The sequence below is a fragment of the Drosophila tropicalis genome, unplaced genomic scaffold, assembly GCF_018151085.1.
Source record: "Drosophila tropicalis isolate 14030-0801.00 unplaced genomic scaffold, ASM1815108v1 contig_859, whole genome shotgun sequence".
NCBI lineage: Eukaryota > Metazoa > Arthropoda > Insecta > Diptera > Drosophilidae > Drosophila > Drosophila tropicalis.
In genome coordinates, this window is record NW_027173353.1 from 5255369 (window position 1) to 5277889 (window position 22521).

Consider the following 22521-nt stretch of genomic DNA (forward strand, 5'->3'; position numbering starts at 1 on the left):
AAAACTGGGGAACTTTAGTATAGAGTATATACATATAGTATATATTAACAAACAATAACAAAAACCGAAGACGAAACAGAAGAAAAGACCATCATGATGATGATGATGATGATGACCCTCCTCAACGACAAAGTCACCAAGAGAAAAAAATTACTTGCACTTGGTGGGCAACTGAGACGAGTTCTTCTGCTGCTGTTGGAAAGATTTCGAAAGCTTTGAAGTGATTTTAGGAAGCACTTATGCCACAACCATTTTACTGCTTACTATTTATATTTATATACACAAGATAAATATATATTTGTAAGTGGCATATACTTATTTATATGTATGGTAAAAGGCAACCGGAAATGGAGACACGTTCTAACAATCAACATAAAGTTAAAGTGCATTTGTCAAACCAAATTGCATGGCGAACAGATGCATATATTTCCTAGTATAGCCCAACAAATCGAAGGCTTAGTGAAAAAAAAAACACACACACGCATAACTAAAAAGCATATAAACAATAGCTTAAATACGATACGGAAATGCAACGGAAATAAATGCAAAAAACAAATTGTCAATATAATCTGCCAAAAAGATGGTAAAAACATTTTTGTATACACTCTCCACAAATAAGTACTATTAAAAACATTTTAAGATTAAATCAACAGCTAAAATGAAAAATAATAATAAGTATTAAGGATTAAGGACAATAGTTGTTCAAGTCAAAGGAAAATGATATCATTATACATTAGGTTAAGCTTATTTATTGACGATTAATTTAATAAGCAATTTGCTTGATTGGAGATTGAAAGGAATTCTTTATTTACTGAGTTTTTACACCATTTCTAAACCATTTGAAGAGCATAAAAAGGAATACACATGCATAAATACAAACATACATACATAACGAGACCGAGCATGGATAATATGTTCTGTGGATGTCATTAAACAGATTCTGGATAAATCCATCGCAACGGCATTGGCATTGGTATAGGCTTTAGCTATATGCGTTGGCGTTAGCGTTCGTTTAAATTTTATTTGTTGCGCAAATTCTATTCAAATTACGAGGGATTTAGCTGGCATTCAACATATGGCCGGCTGGCTGAATGGTTAGAGCGAATACAGGGATACAGAGGAAGCTAAAGGGGACTAAAAAGCAGGATGCCGGTTATTGCAAATGCCATTGGATTTCCAACTGCTTATGTCGGGGATTTAGTTATAAATGCTCGAGTAGAAGGAGGTGCAGGAATCCAAAAAAAAAAAAAAAAAAAAAAAAAAGAAAAACCCAACAAGAACAAAAATATAAAAAAAGGAGAGAAAAATAATCATGTAAAAATATTTGAAATTGAAATTTAATGCAAATTCAAAATGCGTTTGGCTGTGTGTAAAAATAATATGTGTAGCATACATTTGAGGGCCCTAGCATGCTGGAGGCGTGGCATTATCGTATGTTGTTTTTTCGTTTGATGTTTTTTTATACTTTTTTTGGTTTTTGGGTTTGGTTTTTGTTTTTCATTCGATTCAATTTACACAAAGTGGGCGGCAAAAGCGCTGAATTATGTCAAAAAAGCAAAACAACAAATAAAAGAATCAACTGAAAGAATTGTTCGCTAAGCCTTTAAAGATTTTCATTTTATTTTTGTTGCTCTTGTTGTTGTTGGTGTTGATGTTTCAACTTATTTTTTGGCAAATACGCAAATAATGACACATGCCACAGCCATGAGGCCACTGGAAAATCTGTTACAATATTGAAATATTTTATGAGAGCACAAAAAAACGCATGACGCCGTCCACAATGTCCTTAACCCCCCATCACCGCCCCCTCAACTCAACTCTCTTGGCCTACACCCTCACAATCTGCCAAAATATTCTCAGTCCACAGGACCAGGCCAATCTGGCACAAATACATATGTATATATTATATCTATCTGTGTGTTTGTGTGTGTGTGTGTGTGTCTGTATAGATGGATGTCAGACGAAGCTCGCGTAACGTCCTTTTCCGGATTTTGTCAACCCAGCCACTGATTGTTTTTTTTTTTCTCCCAGGGAGGAGTACAGTGGAGATAAGGCCAGCCCCTCTTCCTTATATTGTACAGACATATTGGCAGAGCACAGTTAAAGCGCTTTAAAAACAAATTTATTTGTCATTTCCTTAAACGGAACCAGGATCCAGTAGTAACTCCACTTGATTTCGACTCCCATTTAATATCTTTTAGACAATTGCATTTGTTGTTGCTTGGTTAAATTGGTTCCGTTTGGTTTGCTTGGCTTGGCTTCACTTCGAGAGCGAAAGATGCTCAAATATTGATTTATTGAGTTGCTCATATGTATGTGCCACCCTCTTGGGTTCTTGCCCAGTCTGTGTCCTGCTCTTCCTTTTTTTTTTTTATTCGGAGTAAAAAATAAAAGGGGGCCGAGCTGCAACTTGCCTGATGCTGGAAGCATGTTCTAAATCACTTCAGGTTAACCTCAAGTCATTGTCTGCCAACCTTTTTTACATAGATGCTAAAAAGAAAACTTTAAGTCTAATGACTTTTAGGGATACTTCACAATAAGTCTGATTCAGTGTGTGTGTGTGTGTGTGGTTTCAATGGATTGGGCTTGGGCATCGAACTTCATATGAGTTTGTGTGTGTGTGTGTGTGCTCCTCTGCCTGTGACTGTGTGTATCTGTGGCAACACTAAGCTTAAGGATTGGCACAATTGAAGTGGAAAAGCAGCCACTACTTACTGACTTACTATAAGGATACATCACACACACCCCCCACCACATTCACACACACAAGCAAAAGGCAAAAAGCTTATAATGTTTAAGTGCATAGGGCAATTTTGTCATGGATATTCTTATAACGATTTAGCTTATCATCTTCATTGACAGATGTAGGTTTTCGATCGTTGCCGTTTTACCTCAACTCCCCCTCTAGTTGCCATGTTATTTGGTCTTAAGTTATCTGCTTTAGTATCTATTAAATAAGTAAATGGTGGGACTGGGCTTAATAATCTCTTTGATCAAATTTGTGACCCTGTAAAATTTGCCATTTGCGATAAGATAAGATAAACACACAATAAAGCAATAAATGGTTAGCAGCTATGCAAATTTCAAAGTAAATCAGGCAAAAGCAAATTGTGCAAGAGAACAAATCCTGGTGGTTACTTTCCTTGGCAGCATTACCAGTTAACGAGTTTTGTAATTTCATTTAATTTTCCATTTACAATTTTTGCAATTTTAACTAGCTTTTCCACTTCCATTGGGCATTAAAAATGAGAAAAAAATGAATATTGCCCTACATATAGAGTATGCTTGTGTATATGTACTTTTGCTTTAATCTTTGCGTAAACAGTAAAATGCTCATCCACCCATTAATTTCCTTAAGCCTCCTCAGCTTTCTGCCGCGGAGCCAGGAGGCTGCGGATGTGGAGGATGGTAGCGATCCCTTACCGCTAGCAGCAACAGCAATAAAAACTTGAATACGCGCCACTTGGCAATTTCAATATGCTTGAGCATTGTGAGTATTTTACTCTCGTAATTCCTGTTTGCCACTCTCATTAAAACCTGTCAATTGTTTCTCATTGTAATTTACAACCAAGCTCCTTAACCAGGAGGGATTCGCTCCTAACATACAGTTAAATATACACCATTTACCATGTGTGTGCGCTTGTGTCTGTGTGTGGTCACAAAGGGAAAGAGTCTTCCATGGTGGTGCATAAAATAAAAATCCATTTGCTAGTGGTTTCGAATTAAAGCTTCTTTTCGCCCTTCTTTCCCAACTCCCATCTCTTCGACCTCTGCGATTTCTCCTGCTCCTTCTACTGCAATTCACTTGTGCGACGACAATAAAACTTACTACTCTTTTACACTTCTTTCTTATTATTCTCTTTATTCGCTTTGTTTCCCTTTCGGCAATTTGTACTTTCCACTCCTGGTGCTCATTTTATTGCAGCATGGGAGGCAAAAAAGAAAGGCAACTACGGCAAACACCTTTTGAGTGTGTGTGTGTGTGTGAAAAATGGGAGCATTGCAGGGAACAGAAGTGTGGAAAATAAAGTACAGATGATATATTGTAATGTGGCAAAAACTGTGCGATCAATGGTGCTCAGAGACCAGGCCAATGGTCGTGCCTTCGTTCTCTGGATTTCATTGAATTGAAGTACATTCAAAAACTTTAGATTGGCTTTAGACCTTCACATTTTCACTTTTGAGACCTCCCTTAGATGGATAGGTGCAGATAGATATCCTAACTATGTATATGCTTATGTACAGGAAGTTGCAAGTTTCTTATATCTAGAGTTTTTCTGGTTACTCGCCTGAACATCTTATTGGAAATAAAGAATAGATCGTTGTATTCTTACATTCAATTTAATTTCATTTAAATTTTTCACAACACTTTTCCATTGATCTTGGTTTTTTATAAATATTTATGCACATTTCCCAAACAAAAGTTCAACTCAATTGGCTAAAATTGTTAGGCGTACATAGTTTCTTGGAAGAAGAGAAAGAAAATGCGCAAAAACTGACAAAAGTGCATAATTTTATAAAAAGCCACACAAATTGAAACACAAACACAAGACAGGAATAAAAAAAAAAAGAAGAAAAAAACAAACCCCAAACTCTTCGTATTCATTTCTGCTCAACTTCTACGTAGTCGTCGTTTGGTTTGGCGTTCGTTACAAGGACAATGCCAACCGGCTTGAGGGAAATTTGCTAAAAGAAAAGTTTTCTAGCGTTGTGAACGTTGGAGAGTTTCTATTAAAAATATTGTCAACTCAATACACCAACCAGGCCAGAAATGGCAGGCAGAACTAACTCGCTCATAGTCTCACTCTAGTTTTCCTTTTCTCCCACAAGACTCTTTCTCTCACTTGCTGACTCTCAGTTCAGTTGATTGTTGTAAACAAAGTTTTCATAAAGAAATTTTTCGCAGCAACAGAAAAACTGCCAACTGACAAATTGGCAACCTCGAAAAAAAAAAAAAACCGAGAAGCCGAGAAACCGAATCACAAGCAGCTGTGGCAAGGATGCGGTTGCACAATAAACTAGAGCAGTGGCAAGAGCTTCAAGGAAGGGAATGGAAAGATGGGAAAATCGCAGTAAATTTTCAAGAAGGCATAAAATATAAATTGACAATTTCTACACACACACACCCAACAGAGACACATACAAAACCAGGCAAAGCCACAGATACTCGTTTCTAGTCTTTGTTGTAATTGTGGCAGGGGTTTTTGCTATGTGCAATTTGAGGAATGTAATGCTGCGGCTTTCTACTACTGCTCCATGATTCTGCCTGGGAGCTGGCTGGTTGCCTGGGTAACCATAAACGGAGATGAATTCTGCGGTTAGACTTAACATGCCATGAGTCCAGGCCCTAGGCCCAAGCGTAGGCAAAGAAAAGTGTTTGACTGCAAAGACTGGTTGGCTGGCAGGGTGGAATGGGCGGGTATAACAGCCACAAATTAAAATTTTGGCCACATTGAAATTTTCACAAAATTTATTGTTTTGGTCGCGAGAACAGCAACGACAACACCAACACCAACAACAACATCAACATCAATAAATAGCAATAATCCCCCAAGGAAATAAGTTAAATGCCATTTAATGGCCAAATATTTGGCTACGAGAAACAAAAGATGATTATATAAAATAAATGTTAAACAAATAAAGATACACTTTCTCAAGCAGACAAATGATGCAAAATTGTTGATAAATCAATATGAGAATTTTCAATTGTTTTTCATTAAAATTTTTAACTCTACTTCTATTCAGAAATGATTTAAAACGACAACAAAGAATTATAGAAAAGGCAACGGAATCTACCTTATGTAAATAATCTATATAGAACATAAACTTTAATGATTTAAATTGTTAATAAAAAAGATTGCCTTTTGAGCACTTAAAGAGAGACTTTATTTCAGTTTAAATAGTCACACGATTCCATCAGCTTTATTTTCAATTTAATTTACGCTTCCTTTGATGAGATTGAACGTTATAAAAAAAAGCTATGATATCACCCTCAGGGTGAGTGTTAATTGACCGACAATAAGCTAAAGCTCTGAATAATAAAATAATTATATTTTTTTATATTTTTCTGATAGTCCTATCTAAAAAGGGACAAGCTCTGTCAGCAGTAGGGTATACAAACTCGACAAAAGCTGACAAAAAATCCCAGCGCTAATGCGTTGCAAATGTCAGCGACAATAAAAAGGATAATGCGACAAGTTGAAAACGAGGCAAAAGTCGACCAAATGACGGTTATATTTTTTTGTTCTTTTTTGTTTGATTTTGGATATTTTTTCTTTTCTTTTTCTTCTGGTGTGACAGATTTGAGAAAAAAGAAAGTTTTGTCTTTGGAAAAGACAAGTAATGTAAGGGTAAAGAAATGGGTGAAAGCATTGAAAAAGGTTCGAGAGCATTTAATGAGTTTATTGAACCAATTGCACAAGTTACTGAAAGTTGCGTCATTTGCCAAACATCTAGCAAGTTGGCATTGTCCTGGCATGTCCTGCTTTTTATGCAGTGCAATGCAATTCGCACATAAGGGCAATTTCTTTTTTTCGGTTTGCAACAAATTCTTGGCAACAGGACAACAACAGGAAATATTCTTATCTTCCGGCATGAAAAGTTAAGGGAGAAGAAAAATGAAATTTTATTTACGACAAAGGAACGCAGACTGAGCGACTGAGCGGTTCAGTATTTCACCCTCTTTTGGGTTTTTGCCTACTTTACTAATAGTTAATTCTCTGGCTTTGGCTACTGTAATTCTTTTATTTCCTTGACTGTCTTAGCCTTTTCCATATCCGCTTTAGTGTCCTTGTCCTCTCGGATAGGGTCCGCTCTCGCTTTCTCGAGTCGTTTCTCTCTTTCTTGCTTTGGCTACAAAATTGCGGCAGACAGAAGTCATTTAAGGAGAATTTATGGGATTTTAACTGACATTTAAACAGTCGCCAAGTAACACTAAAGAGAGCAAAAAGAAAGAATGAAAGAGAGAGTATGAAAGGGAGCCCGAAAGCTTGTCGACCAAGATTAGCGACGACTGTGCAACAAAATGTTATGGACAGCTCTGGATAATGGATGCCGGCCACTAGGGCCAACGGAGCAAAAACAGAAGAAAATGAAAAAAGGAATAAAGATGGGAGAGAAAAATGAAATGTAATTACATTTGAAAACTGCAGAAATGTGTTGTGTGTATCAGAGTGTGTGTGTGTGTGTGTGTGTATGTTTTATACATACGTCTAGAATTGTTGAGCACTTTGCCGGAGTTTCACAAAAATCACTGCCAAAAATGTGCTATGTAATTAGCTAAAATGAAAATGTTCAGATTTGTGACAGCCTGGAAAATGGCCGGAAAATGCTAACACCGACAACATATGTATCATAAATGTGTTTTACAGATTAAACTAAATACAATTATTTGCAGTAAAAGCATACCTCGTTAACCCCTAAGGTTTTAGCCAGTCGAGCAAATGATTCTGAAAAATAGAAATAAAAGTTAAATTACAGATGTTCTTAATAAAGTCTTTGCAGACTGAAAATGAAGGAAAGTAATCTTTAAAGAAAATGTCCTTGTTTATTTTTCTGAATCTTCAGTTTCTTATTTTGAAGGAAGACATTTTAATTTGTTGTTTTTGTTAACTCTCTCTTTTTTTCTATAAATAATAAATGCAACTGTTTTTCATTGTAGGATTCTTCAAATTGAATGTCTTTTCATTAAATTTTTATTCAATTACCACAAAATTTAGGAAAAATCAACTTTATGAATCCAAAATAGGGAAACCAAACAAGGAGAGAAGAGAAGAAAAGGAGAAGCTTAAAAATGAAGTTTACAAGATTGTTCGAAACTAAACAACTTGGTCAGAAAGCCATCAGCAGCAGCGGCAACAGTTGCAACAGTTAAAGTACATAAGCCCTTAAGTTGCTTATACTAACCAATGCTTAGGCAACTTCCAACTTGAGCCTATGAATTGATAATGACTGCTTTTCACACATTTCCCATTACAAGGCTACAATGAACTGGCACTACAAGGATACAAGTTCAACTCTATGAGTATGTTGTGTAGTGATTTGTGCTCGCATTTTTCACACATTTTCATAATTCCTACTCTCTCTCTTTTGCTTTTTCATAAAAAAAGAAGAAAATAACATATATATATAGTTGTGTGTAGTTGCTGGATGCTTTCCTACCATTTTTAGTCGATGATGGTCTGGAACTTTTGGCCAAACTGCACTTGAGAGTAGTTTTGCTACAGCGGCAAACAAGCAGCAACAGTAATCGAAAAGTTAATTCTCCGAAAAACAAGGTAATTAGTGTAGCAGTGCCCATAAAAACCAAGCGAATGTGCAAAAATAACGAGAAAAGTTTAAAAAGTGCCAAGCAAAATGCGAAAGAAGAGCACAGGAAAAGGATGCATGGCTGCAGAAGGATGCAGAGTGGATGGAGAGTGGCAAAAAAAAAAAGAAAAGGAAAACTGTGTGGCATTGTTGGTTGCAACTAGGCAAACACGTTGTAATGAATGGCCTCAGAAAAAGGCTTGAACGGGGGCGACAATCCTACCATAACAGGTGAGAGACGGAAGAGGGCTGTTGGAAAAGTATAAGAGTACCAGAAGCAAAAGTTCTGCCTGCTAAACAGAGTAAGTAAGAGAGTGGCCAGTACTGCAGAGTTGTCGAATATATCAATGGGACCCATTTATTTATTATTATTTAGAACTGGGGCGTTTTATAATGTAATTGAATGTAATATCTAAACGTTTTTAAAAGATTAAGTGGAGAACACCTTTTTCTCTTCTCTACGCCAACCTAAAACTTCTCAAATCTCAGTTTACTATCGGTGCCGATTTCATTTTCTTTATTTTAGGCTTGAATAAATTGCTTTAATAAACTTTCGACAATCATTTTGGCAGATATCGAACTTTCGTATTGTTAATCTGACTAAAACATGACAACCCTGGAGAGTTTTGGGATACGGCCAACTATTCTCAGCACAATCTGGCGGCTCCTCTATAACCAAGTGGAGTCTTCAATTAATTAATAAACAAAACTTTTAGGCACTCTCAAGTGGTAAGGGTGAGACAAGATATGAAGAGAAAGAGAGAGAGAGAGAAAGAGGGAGGGTATGGAAAATGGCAAACAGAGAAGTTTTGTGGCCCGTGTGTTGTTTGTTACGCCAAAAACTTGGTGTTTCCTTCAATAATATACATACATATGTTGGTATGTATGTCTGTATGTACAATACATTATGTTTGCCTTAGCCTCCAAAAACCCTTTTCCTGTAGCTTGTCTGCCAACACTTCTCCTGCAGAGTGTTTTTGTTTATGTGTGTGTGTGTGTGTGTGTGCGCCTAATGACAAACATAAAGTTTTTGCCACCACATCAATCAAAAGTTTTTCATCAACGTCATCAGGCGAGTTATCAACATGCCCACAGGCGGCAAAACTACAACAAGAATAACAACACCAAGGCCAAGAACAGCAACAACAATGACAACTGCCATACCGTTTCATAGGCAAAGAGACTCTCTCCGGACTATGACTAGTCGCTGGGCTGCCAACACCCTGGGCCATGTTGACAAACAAGAAATGTGAGAGGGAGACTATGAGAAAGAATTGAGAGCACATGCGGCGTATACGTAATGCGGTCACCGTGACCAAATGAAAATGCCGCTAGCATCAAATGCCGCCTGCTAAATGTCTGCATAATTTATTATTACAACAACAACAACAGTAAGCAGAACAACGAATCTAAGACACGCACACACACACACACACTTTAAAGGCAACAGAAAAATGGACAGCATCCTCCAACCATCATCATTATCATCATGATGAGGTCTTCCAACTAAATAACTCAAATGAAATACCTGAGATGCCGCACAAATCTTTTTAAGTTGTCTGTCTTCTACTTTTCTACTATATATACATATGTATGTAAGGTATATATATATATTGATAAATCCAGGCACTTTATCTTCATCATCAGCATCATCATCGAACACGGAAAGAACAGGGTCGTAATATAATCAGCCTCATCATCAGTGCGATGGCGACATGGCCATACCTTTGCCTTTGCCGATGCCGATACCTTTGCCTTTGCCATAGCCTATATATATATATAGAGAGAGACATTTAATCAGGAGCAGCAGCAGGAGGTTGGTGAATAGAGACTGGAAGATGACATCTTCATCTTGGAAATGCGTTTAATTATGTCAAAGCTAAAGGGACTAGGAGGACCTTTTTATCCCTGAACAGAGAGTCGACCTCCTACCTATCCAACCACCCACTAACCCACCTATATGTATATGTACCTTATTCTCCTAAAACCCTAGACCTCCTCCGCCTGCCTCCTGCCTGCCCACCTCCTACACTCTCCACATTTTGCATTTGTTTCATTTGTGTGCGACATTTCACATTAAGCCATGACAGTCGAGCTTTTGTGCATAATCGTGATGCTGTTAGCCATGGCTTTGCCTAATGCCCCCCAAACGCCTCCCTTTTTGTAACTTGTATTCATTCCACCAACAAAGTTTGAATGAACACTCGCTGATGGAAATAAGCTACCAATTACTAAAGTGTTTCCCAACTCTAAAGCCAAAAGCAAGTTGCTTGCCGGACTTGCACATTAAGTAAATGCCAAGCGGTTGATATTAGTTTGTTTAAAAAACTGAAAGATAGACAGTCCAACCAATCCAAAGGGCTGACTAGATGTGAGCTCAGAGAAGAGAGATGAGAATGTGCATTCAAACCAAATGTTAGGTAAGCTGTGTGCTCTGAGTTTTAAAAGCAACTCAAAGCGGATTTCTGTGAAAAATCAGAGAACATCATGATGGAAATATTCTCACTCACACACACACACACACTAATTAGCTTAAAATCGTCAGAAATGAAAGAAACGCGTGCGAATTAACTATAAAAAGAATTTATGTTTTTAGAAACATGAAAAGAAAGTGAATTAAATCTTCAAACTATTAAGCTTAGGAAAATGTAGGAAATACGTTCGTTTCGATTCGATTTTTCAAACTTTACTTTCTCTCGTTTTGTTTGTCAATATTATAATCCTTACAATTTACAGTTGAACACGCACAAAGTTTTGTTATTGCAAATAAATTGAATATACCACAACAGCAAAAGGAATAGAGAAATACATTAATATTGCTGCCCTCAGTCATATTTGTAGAATTCTCGTTCAAACTTTGCAAGTTAGTCAGTTCATTTGAAAACAATCTCATTCTTCATTTTATGTTTGCCCTTAAGCCAGAACACAGAGACAGGCGTAGATATTTTTGGGCTTGTTTTTAATGCCATTCCACAAACACGCTCTGTGCATTACATGTTGATTTTGCATTCGATTTGCCCTGAACTATGTAACACAGAGGCAAAAAGCAAAAATAAGGAATCATCAGCAGAGTAGTTTTTCATAAATATTCAAATTTTCGCACATATAACATGACGTTGATGTTGGATACAGTCTTGCACTCTGTCTCTCCCCCTCTATCTCTCTATCTCTCTTTTGGGCATCCCAAAAAAGCCTTGGTAATGCCTGTTATATAAATTCATTGCATTTACAGAGAAATGACACTATGATTTTTCATATACACATATGTGTGTGCCCATCATCATGGAAAAGGCCGAGGGGAACTGTAGCAGAAGGACGTCGAGAAGTACCACATGAAGAGTGAAGTCCATGACTGATGGGCTGTTGAAAATTTATTTATAAAATTTATGTATTACACACACGAGACTTTGTTGTGTGTATGTGGATGTGTGTGAAGTGGGAACTGGCAAGTCTGCAAAATGCAATTTTCCTTTTTTTATGGTGTTTTTTCTTCTTGGCTGCTGGAAAGTTGAGAGTGTATCGGATTGAAAGAGGTCAAGCGAGGAAAAACAATAGAGAAGCCTTTTCATATAATAAGTATGTATGTATTTTTTGGTTTATTTGTTCTAGGCAAATAAATTGTTTGAGAAACTGAGCAGACGTATTAAGTCATCAATTAGTCTAAAATAGCTTACAGTTGTCAATTAAATTTGGAAACTGCTTTTTTCTTGTCCAAACTAACGTTAAGTCTAATTGGTCTTTAAGTTCCCAAACAATGAAGACGCCTTGAAGTGGAATGAACTTGGCCCGCCGCAGGCGATGACAGACAGCGACAACGAAAGATACTCATTAATTTTCAACTAAATCGCCTTCACCTTTATCCACCACCAGATACTCCAAAACCCCGAAAACCAAAAATGTTTAATTACAAAGCTTTTGCGCCCAGCCAAAGAAATGAAGCAAAGCAAAGCAAAAACGTTGAGACCCTCGACGACGACCACGACGACGATGTCTCGCATATTGACCCAGCCAAGTGGAACGTGTCGAGTACGGTTAGTTAACCGAAAAAGCATTGGTAAAGTTACCGCTTAACCCTTTTGACGTCCCTAACAGCAACGAAACGAAAAAAAGTGGAAAAAAAATGGGAGAAAAGCTGAGATACGAAACGTCATTAGCATTCAGGTTTGTAGATATTTGCCATCTGTTTGGGTCACTCTGTGTCTCATATGAGTTGAGTTGAGTTCTTCTTCATATCTGTCTCCGGTTTCTGTCTATCTACTGTTTGAATTGAGGGTGTCGACGATTCGTTTGGTGCGTCGTCAGTTAGATGACCTTTTCTGTTGACTTTTCCACTTTCATGAAATTAAATCTGCAATGCTAAAACATTGATGGCCATGGACATGGTCACGGGGTTTTTTTTCCTGCCTGCCTGAATAGCAATTAAGTCTGGCCAAAAACCTGAAAGCGAGTGAATTGGGGTGCGTCCCAAAAACGGACCAAGAGTCAAACAAACATTGAAATGGAAGTAGTGATTTGAGATTTTCAATTGATTTAAATTAGCCTCATTTCATGATGCCAGTTTAAAAGTCAAGAGAGACCAACAAATCTAAACATTTTAAATTCAATTAGGTCTCTTGTCTCTATGGACTGCTGTTCTGTAGTTAAAAACTTTTGCAATAAACTCTATTTTTGTTCGACTCTATTAGCGTGATGTATGTAGTTGGAATATGAGTGGCTTGAATACAAGGCCAAAAGTCTTTATAGCATGGACTTTGAGTTGATCTCTTCGTAATTTTATAACCCAAACTAAAAGCAGTCGAAGTTCTCTTAAAGAGAAGCTTTTGCAATCGTTTACGATTCTGAACGAATTTGTATGAGTGGAAAATGTGTTTTTCCGTTTATGCCATTTCGCACACATCGGCAATGTGTGTAGACGGTTAATGGGTTAAAGAGAGTTAAATATTTTATTGAGTGGCTGTTGCTGCTGCTGCTGCTTCTGCTAGTGCCTTGTGGCAAGTGGCAACTGGCGACCTGCTGTCTAGTGTCGACTCTTGCCTGTCGACTGTCTGTCTAAATGCATTGCCGCACTGCTGCACTTTGCTTTTTTATTTCTCATTTTGGCTATTTTTTTTTTTTTTTTGTTCTTTGTTTGGTTTGTTCTTTTTTTTTCCGTTGACGACACCGAATGCTGACGCCATGATTTCCTCTTTCTCTTTTCCAATACGTTTGGTCCTAGTTCTATTCTGTTTCGGGTCCTGATGCTGATATCCTTAACGACTGTGTATGTGTGTAGCCAGTTGCCAAATTTACTTCAATTTTTTATTTGCCGCCATGGCACGTAGAGCGTGCTAAATTTTCCGCACGCATTCTTCTATCTCCTCCGATTGTATCACCAGTACATCACCATTCTCCTCTCCATTTCCATAGCCCAGACAGACAACGAGTAGTGCAGCACTCTGTAAAATGCTCGCTGGATGGTTGGTTGGCAGTTTGCCAAAAAACTGTCAAAGCAACACGAGACAATGCCTCGTTGTTAGCCTGTCGCTCTGTCTCTTACCCTGCCCGCCATTATATTGTCGGGGTACGTTGCTATACATTCCCATTCTCCAAAAAGTCAAAACTCTGCCCATCGGGGACATGTGTGAAGTACCAGAAGGGCTCGACTCGTCCTGGCAATGAAAATTCTATACAAATGAAAATGCAATTCACACAAAATGGACTTTTTTCGGCATGGCTGGAGATAAAGTGATGAAGAGGGGTGAGTGAGAAGAAAAATCAGTGATAAACGTGGACAAGCGGCAGAGATTGAATTAGTTTGTCGTTTTTTGTCTCAGCAAAAATAAAATACTGCAGAACTACTGGAACTAAGTGGCGGGAAAAGGAGTATGAGATTGGTTTTGGGTTTGGGACACACAAGTGTCATACTTCACTTGTTTTTGGTCTCTTTCATGTCTCTGTCAAATACATATTGATTTACTGCATAAATCTTTTGTTCAATTCAGGAAACAAAAAATAGGCAAAGCCAAAAATAAAAGTGATAAAATACATTTTTTAACATTCATTTTTATGGAATTTAATTGAAAGATTCATAGATTCCGGAAAAATTCAATCGATTGGCATGAAAGTTAATCAACAATAAAATCAACGAGCAATTGGTTTTTAGCAAAAAGTACATCAATTTTATTTAGGCAAAGTAATCAGAAACATTAAAACTCATTCAAAAATGCAATTTATTCACTTCGAAAAAGAGAGGCATCCAAAAAATTGAGTTTGGGAACATATTTGTTAGGGACATCTCTGACATATAAATATTTCTAATATTTGTTGTTGAAATTATGGACTAAGATAGGTTAATATGGCCTAGAAATGGCTAAGAGAAAACGACAGTCTAAAGTTAACTCAATTATGATGCTAGCCTGCTTTGTGTCTATGGTTAAAGAATTGACATAGTTGGGTTCAGCTATCATGCGGTTGGCAAAAAGTTTCATTAAATGTCACTTAACCCTTTGTGTTAAACGCGTGTTTAAGGCTTAAAAACGCTATCGGGTTGCCCTAACCATGTCCTATGTATATAGCGTATACGCACTGTGATCCTATCACAAAAAGCCTGCTAATGAATATGCGCAACATTCTGTGCCAAACCTGGCCACTGACAGCTGCAGATGTTACCGCCTCCTCCAATCTCCGCCCTGTCCGGATAACCAACTAAAATAGTCCTGACCAGGACTCTCTCTCTCTCTCTCTGTCTCTCTCTCGCTATCGCCTAGGTTGGCTAAAATATATTTATTATGGTTGGAGAGGCAACCTGCTTATTAATATGCAGAGCAGCCAGCAGGTGTCTTTTGCCACCGTTTTATGCCACAATTTGCTCCACGTGTTGCCGATGCCGATGCCGTTGCCAGTGCCAGAGCCGTTGCTGTTGCTGACTAGGCTTTAATAATGTTGCCACTTGCGTCGTTCGTCAATAGCAACGACAGCACGAAATTAACAATCCGTGTAGTAAGTCATTTTTGGGGCCCCTCGCAGCGAAAATTAGTTGAGTTATTGGCAACTAGCTACTAGCTAGAAGTCTTCTATCCCCAGTTTTCGCACACATACACACACACACCCCTCACAAAAAGCGCAAACAACAAATAGCCATCAACACACACGCATAAACACCGAGTCCAGTAATATTGTGTCCGAGAGTAAACAACAAAAACCCACCTACTGTTCCTGCCTAGAGAAGACCCAGAGAAAGCTGACCACATGAGTTGCTCTACGGCTTGTTAACTGCTGCTCCTCTCTGTTGGCCTCTCTGCCCCTCTCCCTAACTGTTCAAGTGGTTGTACTTGGTTTCCCGGGCTACCCTGTCAACGCATAGTTGAGAATGGACAATGGATAGCAGGAGCAGGACTAAGGCCCATCCTCATGTCAGTCTCTCACAAAGGCATACCTGGCGGCCAGTGGGAAAAGGATTTTGCAACATGTCTGCAAAACTTGGCATAGTTGGCATGGCTAAAAGTCGAATCAACATCCCCCCCAAACCACTCTTCCTCCTCTTTTGCAATACTTGACTTGAGTCTCTGTGTTTTGCTTGAACACTGAGTGTATCCATCTCTACCCAATTACTGGGTGGGATACTTACTAACTCCTACGACTACTACTCTTGACTTGTATTTTTCAATTTACTGACCGGCAATCGAAACCAATTACTGGATTAATTCACCTAGCTACAGAAATTGCACATTTTAAGCACTAATTGAATTGTCTCAGCATCGATTCTTTAGTTGGACTTGCGAGAATAGGCAAAATTAGTGAAAGTTATCCACGTGGCCTAATTGATGAAGGTAAGAGTTTGTTTTTTGAATACTTTTTCATAAATTTCTGGATAAAGAATCTTTATGATCTTAAGATCAATGAAGATCCAATACCTGCCAACAAAACCAATACCTGGGTTAACAAATGTTGGCTTGAAAAATAAATAATTTATATAATTACCAAATGGAAGTCTGTTCTACCCGTCCAGGCCACCCCTCCCATCCTCAATTTCCACATGTCAGAGAAAGAGCATTAAGTTTGATTTTTTACAGGAAAGTAGAAAATCTGCATTCTTGCCTGCTGGCCAGCTTGGGAAACGGGTGCAGATGACATTTGTTGAGTGTAGAGAGCTCTTTGCCTTTGCCTTTGCCTTTACCTTTACCTTTTACGGTCTTTCAATTTTGTAGTTGTTGTTTTATGTTACCGACTGCTACTTTTCATACCTACCCGATCCGATGTACATGTGATAAGAGAAGAGGTAAGTGGGAGAAATGGAAAAGAACAGGAAGTTGGTGGAAACTGGAAACCTAAAGACGACGAAAGTTTCAAGCCGAATGCACAAAATGGAAAACACATCGAAATATTTGCACCAAATAAAATGAAATGAAATCTGCAACGACTGTGACGCATTTAGCTGTCAGTTTGTCTTAGGACTGACAAGCAGAAGTATCCTTGCCTCGTTGCCGCCACGTCGTGTTGCTGCTATCTACCGTTTTGCTGATGGGCTTCAATAAAAAAGGGAAAAGGAAGAAAAGCCAAAACGTAGCACGGCAAAACGCAGCGCGCGTAAAATAAACAAATTTCCGCAGACGACACTCAACTATGCAAACAGTAATTGGAGCAGCTTTTAAGCCGAGGACAAGGGAAACTGGTGCAAAGGATGTTACCGCCAAGTAAACGAAGGTAAACCGTAGCTAAAACCAAAAACTGAATTTCCACTCCTTCAACCTGGCCTCCTTATGTAGCCGTATTCATAGCTAAAAGCTAACGAAGGTGTGCGCGAAACGCTCTAGGATTTGCAGGATTCACAAGATTCGCGAGATTCATGTATAACAAGACAGAAACAACACACAGAATGTAAAAAATACCAAAAAAAAAAAAAAAAAAGAAAATGAATATAAACCCGACAGAAAAAATGTTTCTGCAAATGCAATATTGTAATGCTGTAATGTATGGGAATAAATGTATGCATATCTCTTACACAGGATGTTGGAGCAAAATACAGAAAGACAGAGAGAAGGAGGGGGGCATGTGGTGACTTTGTATTGTGGGTGGATGCCAGGAAGTCGCCACTTTGCCTGTATGCGGAAAATTAAAGAAAACAAAACACCAAACGAAATCACATACGGAAAGCGTTAAAATACATCATACCAAAAAATAATGTGAGAGTAAAACGGATGAGTATACCAAAGGCCCCTGACTGGCATGAGGAGGAATGGAAATTTGATCCTCCTTTTGACACTCTCTCCCTCTCGCTCTCGCTGTTTCTATGTAGGAAAAGTAGCATGGATCCGGTTACATAAAATAAATGTTGTAATGCCTTAAAAAGCCAGATGACACGGTTAGGTAATTGGCATATTAAATGTTTCTTTTACTTTTAACTGTCTTTATTTTAAGACTCAATTAAAATCAAACCAAATAAGATGATTATGTTCTGTTATTAGCCTTATTCTAAATATTTTAAATATAAAATGAAACAAGTTCCAACTTTAAATGATTATGGATTACATGTACATGCTTACAGCATCTGAGATATAGAATTTTCAGAATAATTGCCGATTTATAAGTTTTAGAGCTTTGTCAAATAAACTGAAATTGCTGTGCAATAAACTGAAGCTTTTTCTTAGAAATGATCCATAAGAAATGCCAGTTTCCTTTCCATTAACTTTGAACTTTGATTACTGGGAACCACTTTAATTAAATGTTTTAGCCAAAGCTTACAAATATGTACTTCGAGATTATGTTTGGCCTAATTATAACTCAAGTAGAACAATCAAATACATTCCAGGCATGCCATACAGACATTATTATCGTCATCATCTGCGTTATTATCTGGGGTGTTATTATTGCTATTGTCTCATTTTGATGACACAAAAGTAGAAGAAAAAGGAAGTTGAGCTTTGCAACGACAACTGCAAACTATGCTAATAGGAAGATAAACCACTACCAGAGAGAGTAAAAGAGAAGGAGAAAGATGGGTTAGAGTGCAAAATAAGCTTAGATTTCTTTTAATTTGATTTAAAAGCTTCAACAGTTAGAACAAACAAACACAGGGAGACAATCGCACACTGGCACTCATACACACTCACAAAAACACACACACACATTAAGCTGTTAAGCAATAAACTGTCAGCAGTTGGCGTCGTTATGTCTTCACTTACAAGAACACACACACACACACAAACAGAGACCAACTCAAAACACACATGGGCGTAACCAAAGATAAGAAACCTTATGTCGATAAAGGTTTTCCATATAAAATTATCATGGGTCATGGCAAAAAAAACAGCAGCTTAATTTTTGTTTGAGATTCTTGTTTTGCATTTGACAAAAGTAATTCATTATTTATTATTAATTAGGATTCATTATTCTAGATATTGGTGGGCTTTGTTAATAGTCTGTGAGATAATTGTTGGATTTCAAGTTAACAATAATGAAACAGGATGGCTTTTGTTCTCATCCTTAGACTTAGACATTGACTACGCCCATGTTCACACCTACATACACTTACATAGATGAACATTTGTAGTCATAGCTTTGCCTCTCTGCTGTAATTAATAATAATTTGCATTCACAGTTTGCTGTTCAGCGCCCGTGTGAGATTTCATTTTAATTAAATTATATGTGGCCAATGTGTTGGGGTCGAAAGACAGAGAGAGAGCGAAATAGAGACAAATAGAGACAGAGGGAGTAGTTTAGATAGATGGTTAGATTGTTTGGCGGGGGGTTGGGGCGTAGCTGATATTGCAACACATAACATGAGAGACATGCATAAATTATTATCACTATCTGTTGTCATTTAGTGGGTTTAGTTTAGTTTAACAACTGCAACAACAACAACAAGTTGAATGATAACTTAAATTATCGAGTTGAACGCTGCGTATGCGTGATATTACGCATACGTTTAGATATAACCTTGCCATAGATCTCTTTTCCTCTCTTCGACGTCATAGTTGGCTATGTCGATGTCCATGCTGATGCCGATTCCCAATGCCATTAAGAGCAGTTGGCAAATGCATTCCCATCGTAAATCAAGTCGCTTTAATTCAATAACAAGTAACCAGTTTCCATAGAGACACACACACACACACATATATATAGGGAGACGCCAGCAGCTGTTGCCAATTCGCTTTTTGGGTGCCGGACGAAAGAAGAGAATGGTAGGCATGGGGTGAAGTAAAGTTTACCCATTTGCAGGACATTGATTTTGTTTGTCTAACTAGGGCCGGCAAATTATTCATTTGGACCAAAAACACAACAAACAGAAATGTAATTTTGGCCAATTTTGATTTCCAGACTCGATGCGGTTGATTTCGGTTTGACTCTTAGCTTTTTGGGCAATGGGCAATTGTTAATGGCACTTGCTCTCTATTGTTTGTGGTCTTGTTATAATTTAAATGTTTACTTGTGGCCATTGAACAACAATAAATACAAAACTTATTCAACCTTGTAACAATTTTCCACAATGGAAATAAATTAGGCAACAACAAAAAACTTTCAAACTCTCTCGCTCCGTCATTCGCTCTTTTTCTGTCTCTCTCTCTCTCTCTCACTCTCTTGAAAGTAATTGCCAAATTTATGTTTAGCAAATTTGATTTGCAGCGAAATGTGCGTTTCAGAATGTGGCAAAATGTCAAGATGTACAAATTAATAGCAATTATGGTCTATTGAGAACAAATTTAAAGTACTCAAGCCAAACATAATAATAAATACTGAAAGATGAAAATATGTCATTGATTTACATTTATTCTTCTTCTTCTTCTTTCTGTTGTCATTTTCATATCTTCCTGTTTTGTTTGGTATTTCTTTGCTATTTTATTTGCATAATTTATTCATAGGAAGTTGCAAATAGACAACAAATATGTCATGGGTCAGTAAAATAGAATTTGGAATTTGTTTAAGTAGAAAATAAAGTTTTTTTTTTCAAAAAATAACTTTGCTTTATATTATTTGACAAAAAGTCTTTAAATTTTGCCATAATAATTTTCCCATTTTCCTTCATAACGAAATCAACCACAATAGTCAGATTCCGCTAATTGTTCCTATTGAACTATTTGGTGGCAGCCAATGACCAATGTCAATGGATCCGTTTAACTGGCACATGCATTTTCCATCACCATATTTCATTATCAATTTGGATTAAAATGAATTTTCAAATGACCATTTCTGGTCTGGAGTGGGCGGGGGACGGGCGAGTGAGAGAAAGGGTTTGCCCTACGGAAAAACCAATTGGTTTTCGTTTTGGTTGGTTGTTGTGTGTTAGCCCCGCTGCGGGCATCGTCATGCCTCGTCCTCAGCGTCAACGTCATCGTCATTCGTATTGCGCAAATCCTTTCTACAAAATTCGAGTCGAGAATGCATTTCCACTGATTAGATTTATTGAATGATTGGTTCTAATAATGGTCAAGCCAGTGTGCATCTTGGGAATTGGAAAGTTCTACCTCTCTCTCTATCTGCCTCTGTCTCTTTGCCTTTTGGCAATGCCAACTTTTCTAACCATTTATTGTTTGTTGTTTGTTTTTGCAAAATCCATTTGATGATTGCATCAATAAAATTTAAAATAAAATTACATTACACTCTTAGATAGTTGGTATATTACACTAAATTTGATTTAAGAGAGATTATAGTAGATTTTATAGCTGCTTTATAATGCCTATATTTATTCGAAACTTCGTTTGTTTCCTTAATGAATTCCATCCTGAATTCTTAAGACTTTTTTTCAATCAAACACATTAATATGTGGGTATTTTTCAAGAAAATCTAAATTACTTGTAGTTTTTGTTTTGCGTATTATTCTTCGACAATTTCTTCGCTTCAAATTTATCTTCTTTCACAAGAGTTTCACTTTGAATTTCCCGCATCCTAATATAATGTGTTGTCTTCCCTTTGATGCAAGTCGTCCCCAGATCATTCCTCTCTCCTCAGCTCCTTTGTTGCACTACTGTGAGTGTGTACGAACTCTTTCTTTCTCTCTTTCTCCTTTACTAATCGCACTACCAATTTGCTCACATTTCTTTGCCTTCAAGTTACGAGTGGAGTACTAATGTATATACACATACATACATACATATATAGCAAAAGGCCAGAAGAACAGAACCAGCGGGTCGCGTTCTTATAGTTGTAGCCGTTTTTCTTTACTTTTCTGCACCGTTTGGGGGCCACAGCATCGCATCGCATCGCCGTCTCATATCATATATGGGAGGTTGCCTCACCATCTCCTACTCAGTCTCGGTCTTGGTGTGTTTCTTCTGCCTCTCCCTCACTCTTACTCAGTTTGTTTTTTTTTTTTCTGCTGTACCAAAAACCGTTCACTCGCTTGACATTTAGTGCCGGCTGCTGTTGCCTGTCGTATTCGAGTCTTCGATGGAGACTTGATCTTGTTGGCAAGGGAACAGGGAGGTTGAGGGGATGTAGGGTATGCCGGCTGCTGATGTTGTGGCTGCTGTGTCTGGAATTTCGTTGAACCGGTTTATGTATGTGGTTTTGCTCAGTTGTTGCCATTGTTGTTGGCGTCTGTCGGGGTAACTGGCTCCAAAATAAAAAAGAATTACAACAACATCAGCAACAATACCAACAGTTACCACCACACACACACAGAAAACGGCTTTGTGTGAAGCTTGGCTAACCAACTGGCCACACACACACACACACAGACACACAAACAACACACATAAACATGGGGACAACGGCGGACGGACCTTTCAATGGATAAAACAGCGCGCATATTTGTCGTTTTGGATTATTTCATAGCCTCCAATTCCTCCCAACTGGAACTGGGGCCAGGACTGGGATAGAGAAGAGATACAAAGGAAGGTTGGATGGTTGGTTGTTGGTTCATTGTTGTTTGTGCATATTTTTGGCATCATTTTTTTTTCTCTCACTTTTCTCACTGTTAATTTACATTGCAAAAATCTTTATTTGACTTTTACATTTGCATTTGAATTTCGTTTCGAATTGAATATAGTTGATAGAGTAAATATTAGAGAGAGATAGACATAGATAGATGGAGATATGTATTTTAGCAATTTTCTTTAATGATTTTCATCTTACAATACATAGATGGAATTCTTGAAATAAATACGAGTTACATAAGCATAAATTTTCTTTCACTCTATGTCTTTTTCGCCCCCAGCACTCCTCTCCCTGCTCGCAGTTTATCGTTGACGACAAAACGGCGACGGTAAAGTGAAGTGAAGTAAAGGAAAATTTGTTGTA

The 22521-nt window shown here is 37.8% G+C and overlaps 1 protein-coding gene across 3 annotated transcripts in view; it reads right to left on the reverse strand.

Moving 5' to 3' along the window:
- Positions 1-22521, reverse strand: part of Cad87A (cadherin-87A) — a 51668-nt gene that overhangs the window by 18515 nt on the left and 10632 nt on the right. For 2 of the 3 annotated variants that reach the window (XM_068296188.1, XM_068296186.1), the window contains exon 3: positions 7408-7448. The exons of the other annotated variant lie outside the window; for it this stretch is intronic. The gene's annotated coding sequence lies outside the window, so the exon portion shown is untranslated. The remainder of the gene's footprint in view (positions 1-7407; positions 7449-22521) is intronic. 3 annotated transcript variants of the gene reach the window in all.